Genomic DNA, 13,968 nt, shown 5'->3' with positions numbered 1-13,968 from the left:
TTATATTGAGATCTCAAATATCTACTGTATTGTGGAGATCACAGGACAGGAGCAGCAGTCATATTAAGAGCAAAAGATATGGGCCAGAAAGATGATTCGGTGAGGAAAGGCACTTTCTGGAACCAGATGACCTCAGTTTGGACTGTAGGAGCTACACAGTAAAAGGGGAAAGTGGATTCCTGTAAACTGTCCTTTGACGCGAGTACTGTTTACATACAAAGTGTGAGAGAATAGCAAAACCTGGTAAAATAAGAATGCAAAACCTCTGAGGGACCCAACAATCAGTTAATACACAATGAGGTTCCCTCCTCCAACAGGAGCAAAAGAGGTTTTATATAAACTTTGGCCAGGGGGCTGGAGAGATGGCTCGGTGGTTGAGAGCACTGACTGCTCTTCCAGAGGTCCTGAGTTCAATTCCCAGGAACCACATGGTGGCTCACAACCATCTGTAATGAGATCCGATGCCCTCTTCTGGTGTGTCTGAAGACAGTGACAGTGTGCTCACATATATAAAGAAAATAAATAAATCTTTAAAATAAATAAAAAATAAACTTCAGCCAGTTACAATTTAAGTGGTTAAGATAGGTAATGCATATGTACACATAGGTGCACACACTTACTTGTGTACAAACAAAATGAATGCTTAAAAAGATTTAAATTGTAAGGTGCTTCGAATCTCCCTTAATGACAATACTAACTTATTTAACAAAACTAAATAATCATTCATTATTTGAATTTGACAGTAATAAAGTCCTTATTAAAGCAACCATTAAATATGTTCCTTAAAAAAATCAATATATTCTATAAATCAATATATCCTATCTGTTGCACAGAACAAGCTAAAAGGTAAAGAGAACAGGCTGACCACTGTGGGAGTCCAACTCTTCTGGAAAATGAAGACTCTCAAAGGAACAGAAGTTCCCAAGACTGAGTGGGAGAGAAGAAATGAAGAGACGGAACATGGGCATTTTAGAGCACATGGTACAATCATGAGAAATGGCGCATTTGTATAAACCCACATAATACACCCCACCGAGAGACTTCCTTAGGCAATGAAGCCTGGGTGAAACTAAAGTATCAAATTAGGTTCCTAACGGCCCGGCCGGCACACAGTCCTCTGGTGGGGCTCACTGACAGTGCAGGAGGCTGGGCATATGGAAGGGAAGGAAAATACAGGAAAACTGTGCACCTCCTGTTAATTCGTCTGTGAACCTTAGCCATCCACCCTAACCTACAGGGGAACTCCTTTGCATACGCCCAGTGCTCCCTGCCATGTCTACTGTGGCCTCTCTAGCCTGCCTATCCTCCAAAGACAGGGAGGAAGCTGGGTACTGAGATGTCAAAGACAGTCAGTTATGGCAAAGGACAAAAAGGATTCCTAGAGTAGGAAAGCAGGAAAATCTGTCAGAGTAAGGCAAAGAAAGAAAAGATATTTGTGTCAAAATGTCACTACAAAGACCCACTTCAGAAAAAAATGTGGGAGGAAATTACAAAGATTACGTTTCTATGATTTATCACATAGAAGAAAGTTGAACACTTTTCTCTTCTGGGTATTCTTAGTTGAAGAAGTCAATGTTAGCACAGGATTTCTGAGATTCTCAAACTCACACAGGTCTGACACTTGAGAGTACGTGGGTTTGCTGAGGAGGCCGGACTAATAGGTCTAAACCTCTGAGTGGTTTGAGGAGTAAAAGGCTCCACTGTCAAATCAGGGACCTCTGAAAGACAGACATGATGATGAATCTGGCAGAAGCCACCGCCACCATCTGAGCAAAATACTCCCCACTCTATCTGAAATGTCAGTGGAGTCTCGGAGAGCAGCGGTCTACACATGTTCACTGAGTATTGCTTGAGCATAAATAAAGTCCAAAGCATTGGATTAAACATGCTGGAGGAACACACTAGAAGAGAGTAAGACACTGCCCCTTCCTTATGGAGTTTCCGGTCTCTGAGGCTGAGATAATGGCTTGGGTGGTAGGATGTTTGCCTAGCATGTTCAAGGCCTGAATCCCCGGCACCACATGAGCCCAACAATAGAGAACTGGTGGCAGGAGGATTAAAAGCAGACTCAAGGCCACCTAAGCTACATAACACCTTGTCTTTGCAATTGGTTTCTGAGAAGTCTCCAAATAAATACAATATAAGAAAAAGAAAGAAAATGCCAAAAAAGAGGCAAAAAAAAAAATACCAAGAGTTTTCAGAGAGACAAACACTATAGGATAAAATTTAAGATAAAACTTTGGTGACTACTAGGTCCTGGCTACCACCAATGTTGTTAGTTCTGGTTTTCTCCAATTCAATATATCACTTTTAGAATAAGAGATAAGAAACCCTTTATTAAAACCTTTTATTCTAACTTATCATTGAGGGGAAGGATCTCTTATAAAAATAATATATAAGATAAGGATAGAATATAGGAGGAGGAGGAGCAGGGGAGGAATAAGAGCAAGAAGAGGGAGAAGAAGGGGAAGGGGAGGAAGTCTAAACAAAGGAGTTGTAAACGTAATATGACACAAACCAAAATAATTTCACTTCCATTCAACCCACAATTTATTGGTCAAAGGCAAAAGTATCACTTATGCCACACTCACATGCTGTTTCAGTGATTTACAAAGGACTCTCACATACATTCTTACTTCAGTGCAATCCTATGCCAGGTTGGGGCTGTTCAAAGTCTCATACAGTCAAACCCCACAAGATGATATTCCGACAAGCCTTGCCTCATTCCCATATGTAGTTTCTCTTTCATGTGGAAGCACAGCTGGTCTATGAGGCCAACAGAATATCTAAAAATGATGAATCAGTCATAAAAACCACTCCCCTTTCCATGGTACTATATTGGTTCTGTAGGAAGATGGATCCCATGGTATGACGACAGCCCCATGGCATTTGCCAACATTAACTTGCCAGCCATATGTGCAGGTTGTCTTGGAAATGACGTAGGCTCAGCCATGCTCCAATAATTTTAGCTCCAGCTGTCATCTGAGAGCAATACCATGAGACAATGAGAGAGACTTAGAGCAACTATGACAAAAATATGACTACTCTTTCCAGCCATTAAGTTTCTGATAATTTCCTCCCTACTTGCAAGCTTTAATAGGGTCAGACAGTGCCATGCAGGCTGCTAGTAGAGAAAATTTATCAATGGCCTTTTCCAACAATGAACACTATGAACTACAGTGCCAACTACCAGCAAGACGTGCCCACTGGTGTAACCGTGGCACAACTGCAAAGGGAGTAAACCAACCATTCTCGCACTAGCTTTAAAACCCAGTCTACAAGTGAGATTACATGCCTGATCCTATAAACCTGGTCAAAAACCCAAGGCTGGGGAGGGAAACTCATTATAGTTGCTTAGTGAAGTTGGCATGACACCAAACTACATTCTAAAAACTTACAGCTCTACCATAAACAAATGCTTCTCTCACCCGGGTGCTACCCTCATCCTTAACTAGAGAAGCATCTCTTTTCCAGTATAAATGTGGTTAAAATTAGTAAATCAAGATATAAATGTGAAGAAGGGACCTACGCGGAAGAAAAGGGGATAGGAGTGAGGGCCAGACAAGGGCGGTGGAAGGCAACAGAATATACTATACACACGTATAAAATTGACAAAGGTCAAAGTCTAAGAAAAAATAATAGTTTAGTGTGGTGAATGCTCAGTATGGAACAGGCAAATGAAAAGGGCAAATTCACCATTAATGCCTACTTGAAAGCCAGCAGTGCTGGCTAGATTTATATCAACTCTACACAGACTACAGTCATCTGAGAGGAGGAAACCTCAATTAAGAAAATGACTCTATAAAATAGGGCTGCGGGCCAGCCAGTGGGCTACTTGTGAGCCAGCACTTCCTTAGTGACTGATGAGGGAAGGCCCAGCCCATGGTGAGTGGTGCCTTCTCTAGGCTGGTGGTTCTATAAGAAAGCAGGCTGAGAAACTCATATGCACCATCCCTCCAGAGCCTCTGCACCAGCTCCTGCCTCCAGAGCCTCTGCACCAGCTCCTGCCTCCAGAGCCTCTGCACCAGCTCCTGCCTCCAGAGCCTCTGCACCAGCTCCTGCCTCCAGAGCCTCTGCATCAGCTCCTGCCTCCAGGTTCTTGCCATGTTTTATTTTTTGTCTTGATTTCCTTCAATGATGAACAGTGCTGTGGAAGGGTAAGCCAAATAAACCTTTTCATCCCCAAGTTTCTTTCCTTGTGATGTTTCATCATAGCAATAAGACTTAGTAAGCGCTTATTAAAGCAGTCTTCTTAAAATGGTCTCAATGAGCAAATTATGAAGTTCAAATAACACAAGACAGAAAATTCTGATTACCACGGTTCAGTTGTTAGAATGTGTATATTAAAAATTGTTAACAAAGCTCATTTTAGTAAATAAATAATATTGCATCTAAAAATGAAAAAGAAAACTAAAGCATCTCAATTTTACATATGCCATGGCTCAGGAAACCCAACCTCCTATCATGGAGGAACAAGCAGAGAAGAAGCAGGTGGAGGAAGAGAAGAGGAGGAGAAGGGGAGGAAGAGAAAAACATGAGAAAGGGAGGAGTAGAAAGACAGAGGGTGGAGGAGGAAATGGGGGGAATAAGAGGAAAAAGAAAGAAAGAAAAAGAAGAAGGAGGAGAAAGAAGAGGAGGAGGAGGAACAACAAAGAGAAGAATCAGGTGTTCTCTGAAAACCAGGGAAGGAGTAGGCAAACATACTCAAGTTAGTTGCCATTCAGAAAAAAAAAACAAAAACATGATGTCCAGGATGCATACAATTGAACTTTCACATTATCCTTTTTCTGGACTCCTTCCCCTCACCATAAACACTGACTCTTTCTCTTAAAAATTGAAAAAAAAAAATGGTTCTCATTCTTGAGAACACATAAGAGCCCATGCAGAACTCTCAGTGCAGCCAGCCAGCATCTTTACATGATGGAGGTTTCTTCCTTTGGTTGGATACCCTGAGGAGGGACTGCTGGGTTCACCCTGGTTCTATTTTTAATTTATTTAGAACATCATGCTGTTTCAAGAATCACTGTACATGTTCCCTCTTTCCCATCATGGCCAATGCTGCCTCTTAGCTACGCAGCCATCCTAATGTAAGTGAACACATGGACACAACCTAAGCACTTGCTGACATGGAAATGTATAAAGAAAGTGCGATACAATATACAGTGAGATATTATATTATTCAGTGTGTTTCAGAAGGGAGGGACAGAGTGTGGTAGTGAGCAGAATACATCTATACCCCAGCAATCATGAAGCTGAGGCAAAAGGGTCATGAGTTTATGCTGAGGCTACATGGCAAGACCCTATCTCCAGAGAGAGAGAGAGAGAGAGAGAGAGAGAGCGCAAACCTTCCTGTCATTTGCCATAATATGGTAGAATCTGGGTTAAATAAAATAAGCCAGAAATAGAAAAAAGTGGTCCATAATACATGATCTCATTTACATGTGTAATCTTATAAAAACACAGAAAAAGAACAATGTTAACAGAGGAGCAGGATATAAAGGGGGAGATGTAGGTCAGAGAATAAAAAGTAGCAGATAACTAATATAAACAAATCTAGACATCCATTGTTCACCTGAGGACTGAAGTTTAGAACTGTATTCCTCTGGGAAAGGTTTTTGCTCAGTGGGTAAGTTTTAAGAGGTCTCTTGACCTCCTGGTCCACTCCTCTTTAGCATCCTTGCCTCTTTATTGGCTTGACCCTTAGTTTCAATACTGCCTACTGCTTATTATACTCAACTACTTTTCCTTCTATAACTATTTATGTCCTCTGAACACTTTTATCTTTTCCTATGCATTCAATATCACTTTCCATATGGCAGGAACTCAAAAAGCCTCCTCTGGCCTCCTCTGTCTGTGATATTCCAGGACCCTATGTATAAGTTACCTTCTAATCACCTTCAGCAGTGATGTGCTCATATGTCCTTTAACCAATGCATTCTAAAAGTGCATCTCCTCATTCACTGCAGGCAGACCTCTATGAGTTCAAGGCCAACCTCATTTACATAGTGAGCTCCAGAACAGCCAGAACTAATAGTGAGGCTCCTTCAAAAAAAAAAAAAGTATGTGCGTGTTGGGAAGTGGGGCAGGGAGATCCCAATAAAACCACTCATAAAAGAGGCTAGTAAAAACATCTCTCTTTCTGTGACTCTCACTCACCACCACCCCCCAAAAAGGATTCTCATTAAGGTATGTCCTTGGACTGAGCAAAAGACTGTCTCCTTCCCTATCAGCTCACCTCTGTTGAGGTTCTCCATATCCTTTCTCAGCACTCCTCCCCACCCTCGCTCCCCCAACATCAAATCCCATGGGAAGCTCCTCCTACTGGAGCTGCATATCCTGGCTATGAATTAGCATGGATGTAAGCAAGGAGAGGAATCTCGCTTCTTTCGGTCAAGACCTGGAAGAAAAATGAAGCCACTAGTAATACCATCCATTTCCTGGCAGTCGCTATGCTACCTTCCAATCACTGAATCTCACAGCATCTGTGAGAAATTATCCCATACAGATGAGGAACTGTACCCCAGGTCACACAGCCCACTCTCAAATCTAAAAGGACAGGCCTCCAACATTTGTCAATGCCCCTCAATGTCAACGTGGAAGAGGTGTTTTAAGTCATGCTGGATGGATTATCAGAATATAATCTTCTCCAAAATACTACTGTGTGTGTCAGTTAGACCAGCTTTTAAAATGTGAGTCACAACCCCAGAGTTACATTAAAACAAAAAATAAAAAACAACAACAACAACAACAACAACAACAACAACAACAAATCTGGGAAGGGCATAACATCAAGGGACAGGACAGCTCATACAAACACCAAAACAAAGACAAAACAAACAAACAAACAAAAAAACCTTAGCAGCAGTATAAAGGTTTCTGAGTGTCCAATGACCAAAAGTTAATTCAAAATATGATGCAAAACAAATAGAAGGTGTTTCTTGCAGAGCTCACTAATCTGGTGTCAGGAGACTTCATTTTGCACTGGACGTGGGGTCACACCATGCAACACAGAGTGCTACCTAAAACACCAGAACTCACCTTGGAGACTGCTAGAAGTTACAAGCCACAGTGTTTGTCCTGTACATGCAAAGTTTTCTGCTCTTATAGAAAACTTTTTAATTTTTGGATTTTGGTTTTTGAGAGAGGTTTCCTCTTCGTAGCTCTGGCCCTCATAGCCCTGGCCTTCCTGGAACTTGGCTCTGCAAACCAGGTGCACTCAGAGAGAGCTCTGCCTCCTGAGTGCTAGAATTAAAGGTGTGTGCCACCACTGCTAGGCCATAATAGTATAGTTCAGGAAAACAAAAACTTTAATATTTTCCCATCATCATCCCTCATAACTACCAACCAGTGGCTCCATCATTATACTATGTTAAACAGCAAATTTTTTGTTTTGTTTTTCAAGACAGGGATTCTCTGTGTAGCCCTGGTTGTCCTGTAACTTGCTATGTAGACCAGTCTGGCCTCAAGATCTGCCTGCCTTTGCCTTCTGAGTGCTGGAATTAAAGGCGTGCACTACCATGCCCAGCTCTAGAATGGTTGCTTTTAAAAATTGTTGTTTGAATCTTTAGTCATCAGGGAAATGCAAGCCAAAACAACACTGAGATTCCATCTCACACCAGTTAGAATGGCTAAGATCAAAAACTCCGGCAACAGCAGATGCTGGCGAGGATATGGAGAAAGAGGAACACTCCTCTATTGTTGGTGGGATTGCAGACTGGTACAACCATTCTGGAAATCAGTCTGGAGGTTCCTCAGAAAATTGGACATTGAACTGCCTGAGGATCCAGCTATACCTCTCTTGGGCATATACACAAAAGATGCCCCAACATATAAAAAAGACACGTGCTCCACTATGTTCATCGCAGCCTTATTTATAATAACCAGAAGCTGGAAAGAACCCAGATGCCCTTCAACAGAGGAATGGATACAGAAAATGTGGTACATCTACACAATGGAATACTACTCAGCTATCAAAAACAATGACTTTCTGAAATTCATAGGTAAATGGTTGGAACTGGAAAATATCATCCTTTGTGAGGTAACCCAATCACAGAAAAACACACATGGTATGCACTCATTGATAAGTGGATAGTAGCCCAAATGCTTGAATTACCCTAGATGCATAGAACACATGAAACTTAAGAAGGATGACCAAAATGCAGATGCTTCACTCCTTCTTTAAAAGGGGAACAAGAATACCCTTGGCAGGGAATAGGGAGGCAAAGATTAAAACAGAGGCAGAAGGAACACCCTGCCCCACATGTGGCCCATACATATACAGTCACCAAACTAGATAAGATGGATGAAGCAAAGAAGTGCAGGCTGACAGGAAACGGATGTTTATCTTTCCTGAGAGACACAGCCAGAATATGGCAAATACATAGGCAAATGCCAGAACGGGACCCCCATTGTAGGAATCAGAGAAAGGACTGAAAGAGCTGAAGGGGCTTGAGACCCCATATGAACAACAATGCCAACCAACCAGAGCTTCCAGGGACTAAGCCACTACCCATGGACTGACCCTGGGCTCCAAATTCATAGGTAGCAATGAATAGCCGAGTAGGGGCACCAGTGGAAGGGGAAGCCCTTGGCCCTGCCAAGGCTGGACCTCTAGTGAAGGAGAATGTTGGGGGGAGGGCGATAATGGGGGGGGAGGATTGGGAGGGGAACACCCATATAGAAAGGGGGGAGGGGTTAGGGGGATGTTGGTCTGGAAACTAGGAAAGGGAATAACATTTGAAATGTAAATAAGGGGGCTGGGGATTTAGCTCAGTGGTAGAGCGCTTACCTTGGAAGCGCAAGGCCCTGGGTTCGGTCCCCAGCTCCAAAAAAAAAAAAAAAAAAAAAAAAAATGTAAATAAGAAATACCCAATTTAATAAAGATGGAGGAAAAAAATTGTTGTTTGAGTTCCTGGCATGAATTACTCCAAAGTACATAAAACAAAATTCTGGCTTGGAGTTGGAATAGAATTTCCAACAATTTCTGAGATGTTCCTAAGCATATTCCTGCCATTTTTTTTACTACATATTTATATGAAGCAGCATTTTTGGCACTGATGATTATAAAATCAGAATATGGATCCACTATGGGAAGTGCTGAAGACACTAGTGCTTCCAGTCTCCAGGGAAGACTTAATTCTGTATGCAAATAAATGAGAACATCTATTTCATTACCATGCAAATTCTCTTCTGTAATAAATGGTGAAGGCATTCATATACCAAACAACTATTTTTAAATGAATTACCTTATGATTTATTATAAGTACATGTTTGATTTACATACCTACTTTACACACCCTATATGCCAAGGTTTTTTTTTTTTAATGTGTTAGACAAAAGGGAATAAATGGGGAAACTTAATCTCTAAGCACCCACATCATCTCTAACAGTATATGATGGGTTTAAAAAGCTTTGGTACTTTCAACTGGAAAACCAAATGCTACTTGTTATTCTTTTTCTGTAAATTAAGCTGTTAACACGTAAGCAGACTTAAAAGTGGACTTTTTTAACTTGGAGGCAGATTTTCTGAGTTTGAGGCCAGCCTAGTGTACAGAGCAAGTTGGGGGGGAGGGGGGAAAGTTCCAAGACAGGGCTATACAGAAAAACTTGTCTCAAAGAAAGAAAGAAGGAAGGGAGGGAGAAAGGAAGGAAGGAAGAAAAAAATGTACTTTTAAGAACATAGTAAGTTCCTTTTTTAAGTTAAAAAAAAAGTCAAATTTAGACCAGGTAGCTTAGAACTCAAAATTAGCCTGTCTCTGCCTCCGCTGTGCTTGGGATTACAGGAATTAACCAGGACATTCAGCTCAATGGGTTCTAAAGTGAGGTTTTTCTTCCTTTAAAAATGTTTTTCTTCTACAAAAACTTAGTGTAAAAACTCACCAAGAATAGGAAGTACTTCCCCTTATTAACTTGTAAAAACAGTGACACTGGAAGACACCGGTGGGGAAATGTGCTTCCGTGACCAGGTGCTGTCATTTGAATAAAACATCACACTGGGCCGGGTATACCGGAGCTCATAACAGAAATGCCACAGACTGCAGCAGCACAGCTCATATGCCTCTATCTACTGACAAAGTGTACTCCTTAGCAAAGCGAAACCAGATGTCTGCTGTGAAGTCAAGTGTCTGTGCACTTGTCTTTCTCAGCTCCAAATGAAGTATTACATACGCTAAATACACAGCTTAGCTATATATCAGACCCACGACTTAGCAAAATCATGACAGTTTGGACATGAGGCATCAGCATTTTTATTATAATGCTTCTAAACCGAAGATGTTTCTGAAAAAGAAATCCTAACCTCAAGCACTCAGCTAAATGTGGTAGCCTGTCTGTCTCACTTTGTGAGTGGTGTCAGATAGAAACCTTTTCTCTTGTTTTTCAAGCTGACAGGACACTCTTTAGACAGACCTGTGTGGAATGTTCTGATATAGGAAAATCAAGCCACACCAGGTGTGAATCCTTGTTTCAGAAATTCTGGGGTCAAATATAGCAAGGCTATTCGATGTGAAAATACATAAATCAGGGAGACTTAGTGCTTATGGGAAAATGGGTCCTAGGCTGCTTGGAACTTTCCATAAGGAAGATCTGCAAATGATGGCTGGAGCTGGAGAGAGGTGGCTTAGCAGTTAAGAGCACTGGCTGTTCTTCCTGAGGAAGAGCTGGGTTCAGTTCCCAGCTAACAACTGTCTGGAATTCCAGTTCCAGGAGATCCAAAACCCACATAAAGACATGCAGGCAAAACATCAATGCACACAAAATAAAATACAGTTTAAAAGGAAATAAAGAAAATAATGGGCAATCAGATAGGGAAACAGGACAGCGAGTCCACAAAGGCACTGCTTGGTCCAGTCTTCTCTTTTCCTTGTTCTATTTAGATAGCATCAAATCAAACAGCATGAATACTGTACTTGGTCTCAAGGGTCAGAGCTAATAAAATTAAAAACTAGGATTCAAAGCTGCAACTAAGAGTGCAGAAACAATGGCACACCTCTATCATCCCAGCACTTAGGAGGCTGAAGCAGGAAGATTTCCAATTCAAGACCCTCCTCTGTTACATAGTCTGATAGGCAAGGCTGAGCTGAGGCTCTGTGGTACTGCAGTTGCTGAGGGCCTGGGTTTATCCTCCAGCACCTCAGAAACACAATAGACTATAAAGGGGATGACATCTGATACATGAGGATTTTAGGAGAAGCTAGAAAAGGAACAAGGTTACAATTTTACCAAGTAATGTAACATATATATATATATATATATATATATATATATATATATATATATACATGTGTATGTTACATTGTATAAGTCTCATACAGATAAGCAAATACCTCAGCTGTATGCCTAATTAAAATGGAGCTGTGGATCTCATGTCTTAAAGGTAAATATCAAAATTTTACAAATTTGTGAGGTGCACGTTCTTACTTTCACACTCTTGTAAGTGCTAATCCTAAGTAACTTTGTTTTGATCTTAGCCTATTCTCATGTCAGTAGAGAAATGGGGTTTTAAACATACAGAACCCCATGGTAGGTCAGCTTCAGGATTTACTCCACCCTTAGCCGCCTTCCTGTTTTCTCAAATTAAGCATTCTTACAGAACTCAAAAACTTTCTCTCGTCTAGTTACTGTGCCCAAACTATGTATCTATTGCATTGGAAAATGACTACAACGCTATACATTATGGAAAACTGCTTGGTCTGGTCTTCTTTTTTAGGTCCTCGATGTTCTATTTAGATAGCAAACCAAACAGCATGAATACTGTACTTGGTCCCAAGTGGCAGAGCTAGATGCCCAAGTTCATGTCTGACTCTACCAGAGAAGTGGAATGATAGCACTGCCCTCACACAGCACTACTGATCTTCAAGCCACGAAAACAGCAGCAGATGGAAATTCTCCAGCACTTACATCTAATTACTCAAAACTTCCACAGAAACCTGTGAAAAACCCATTCCCAAAGCGGGCCATCTCCAATAGTCTCATTCTCCACATACTGTTTTGTTTGTTTTGTTTATGGGATTTTTTTTTTTGTATGTGTTTCTTCTTTTGTTTTTTGAGACAGGCCCTCATTTGTAGTCCTGGCTGGCCTAGAACTCCCTACATAGACCAGGCTGGCCTTGAAGTAACAGAGACCCACCCGTCCCTGTAGGGACTGAAGGCAGGAGCCATCACCACCAGATCTCCGGATCCCATTTTTTCCAGTATTCATTCAGCACACGATGAGAGGACATCAGAGACAGCGTCCCTCATTAGTAAACAACCATGTCTTAGTTTTTCATAATATGCGAACATCCACCTCTTAACAAGGAAGTCGGGTACATAAGTGGCATGTGCCAGGATGGGCACGGAGGGTAAGTGCAGCTTTCCCGTGGAAGTAAGCAAGCATGTGGTTTACTCTTCTTGCCTATAGCTAACTTGGATTGTAACTAAAAGTTAGCGGTGATAAATGTAAAGCCGGAGGGTTTCCAACCCGAAAGGAGCCGTGTTTCCTATCACCAGACACTGACTAGGAGAAAGGCAAGTCTCAGGGAAGAACCAATGAAAAGAGATGATACTTGAAATCACAGCCAACTTCCCGGGACTTCAACTTTTCAGAGAAGCACCTCAATGCTTGAGATAGGACCTCCCCCAATTGCTCTGTAATTCTGAAAGATCTAAAAAGAACTGAAAGTATGTGAAATTGCCTGTATGTGGCCCCATGTGCTTTTTGCCCACTGTTGGCAGATTTTAAAATGTCAAGATCCCTGGAGGGATACCTGCCAAGCAAAGCCAAGATTACGTAGAGCCCTACTGTTCAGAATTACTGAATGCTACCTAGGTAGACAAGGAACCAGAGAGGAACCATAGCATCAATGTGACAGGTTAAAGAGGTTCTGAAATGAATTTTCTGTCAGGTGACTAAAAAGCTGTTATACTTCCAGTCGACTCTTTGGACTTCTGAAACCTGAAGAAAGACTTGAGCTTGGGACAAGTGACCTTTGAAGGTGGGTATCCAGTTCCTGATAAAAAGTGGAATTTGGACCCAAGTTGCCTAGGGCAGTTTCCCCACTGGCTCCTGGCTCCTTCCGCCCCTGAGCGATACTTACTTACCCTTTCTCCCGCTCTTCCTCGGTGAGAAGGGGTAAGTGGTAATATTGTACCCTCGCCCAATTTGGCCAAAATCCTAAAAGTAAAAATGACAGAGACAGGTCCTTTAAAATCCCGTGGCTCCAGCCTGAGCAACTCCCAACAGCTGCCCACCACTCCAGGAGCAGCGTTCCCTCCCGGCCGCTCTGTGGGTATCCCTAGGCGGGGAGAAGAGGTCGGCTACTCGCCCGATCGGGGTTCGGGTTCCCTAACAGGAGGACGAACTGAGAGGACAGCCGCGCGGCCTCGCCGGAACACGCGCACGCACGCATGCTCGCTACCGTCGCGCAGATAGCGGCCGAGCGGCTCCCCACCTCCCAGCAACGCCCACTTGACTGAGGACAAGCCAGAGATAAGAAACCCTGCCCGGTACACAGAGGGTCTGCCTAAGCCCACCCGTGGGCCATGCCGCCCGGACCCGCCGCCCCATTCCCCGCGCACCCGCTGCGAAGTTCAACCCAGGGGAAGTCCCCGCGGCAAGCCCCGCCCTCCGCGGCGGCATGCCGCGCCCTCTTCGCCGCTCGCCCCGCCCTCCACCGCCACTCCCCCATACCCGACCCACAGCTTGGCCGCAGCGGGAGACTCCGCCTCCTACGGAAGTCCCGCCCCCGAAATGCGGCTCAAGGTCGATCTGCGGCCAGAAATAGGATCACATCTGATCAGGGGGCGATACTGAGCCGCCTGGCAGTTACAAGTTTTAAAAGCTTTAGGTCTAACTAAGCCTTAGGTCGAATCCCGGCATGGCTAAGAGGGCAAGGAAAAGCAGCAAGTCACCGGAAACTATCAGGAACCTACACGGGACCTCTCCTTGTATTGTTCTGTGGCTTTGTTTTGTTTTGTTTGCACACAGGA

General features: G+C 42.8%; 1 protein-coding gene across 2 annotated transcripts in view; it reads right to left on the bottom strand.

The window, feature by feature from the left end:
• The window catches only part of Immp2l (inner mitochondrial membrane peptidase subunit 2), a 911,968-nt gene extending 898,598 nt beyond the window's left edge, over positions 1 to 13,370 (bottom strand). The window contains exon 1 of one of the 2 annotated variants that reach the window (XM_032907674.1): positions 13,077 to 13,370. The gene's annotated coding sequence lies outside the window, so the exon portion shown is untranslated. The remainder of the gene's footprint in view (positions 1 to 13,076) is intronic. The other variant, XM_032907673.1, reaches the window with a different exon arrangement.
• Positions 13,371 to 13,968: the final 598 nt, after the last annotated feature.

The sequence above is a fragment of the Rattus rattus genome, chromosome 7 (genome assembly GCF_011064425.1).
Source record: "Rattus rattus isolate New Zealand chromosome 7, Rrattus_CSIRO_v1, whole genome shotgun sequence".
In the NCBI taxonomy this organism is placed as follows: Eukaryota; Metazoa; Chordata; class Mammalia; order Rodentia; family Muridae; genus Rattus; species Rattus rattus.
This window is presented reverse-complemented; position numbering and strand designations above follow the sequence as displayed.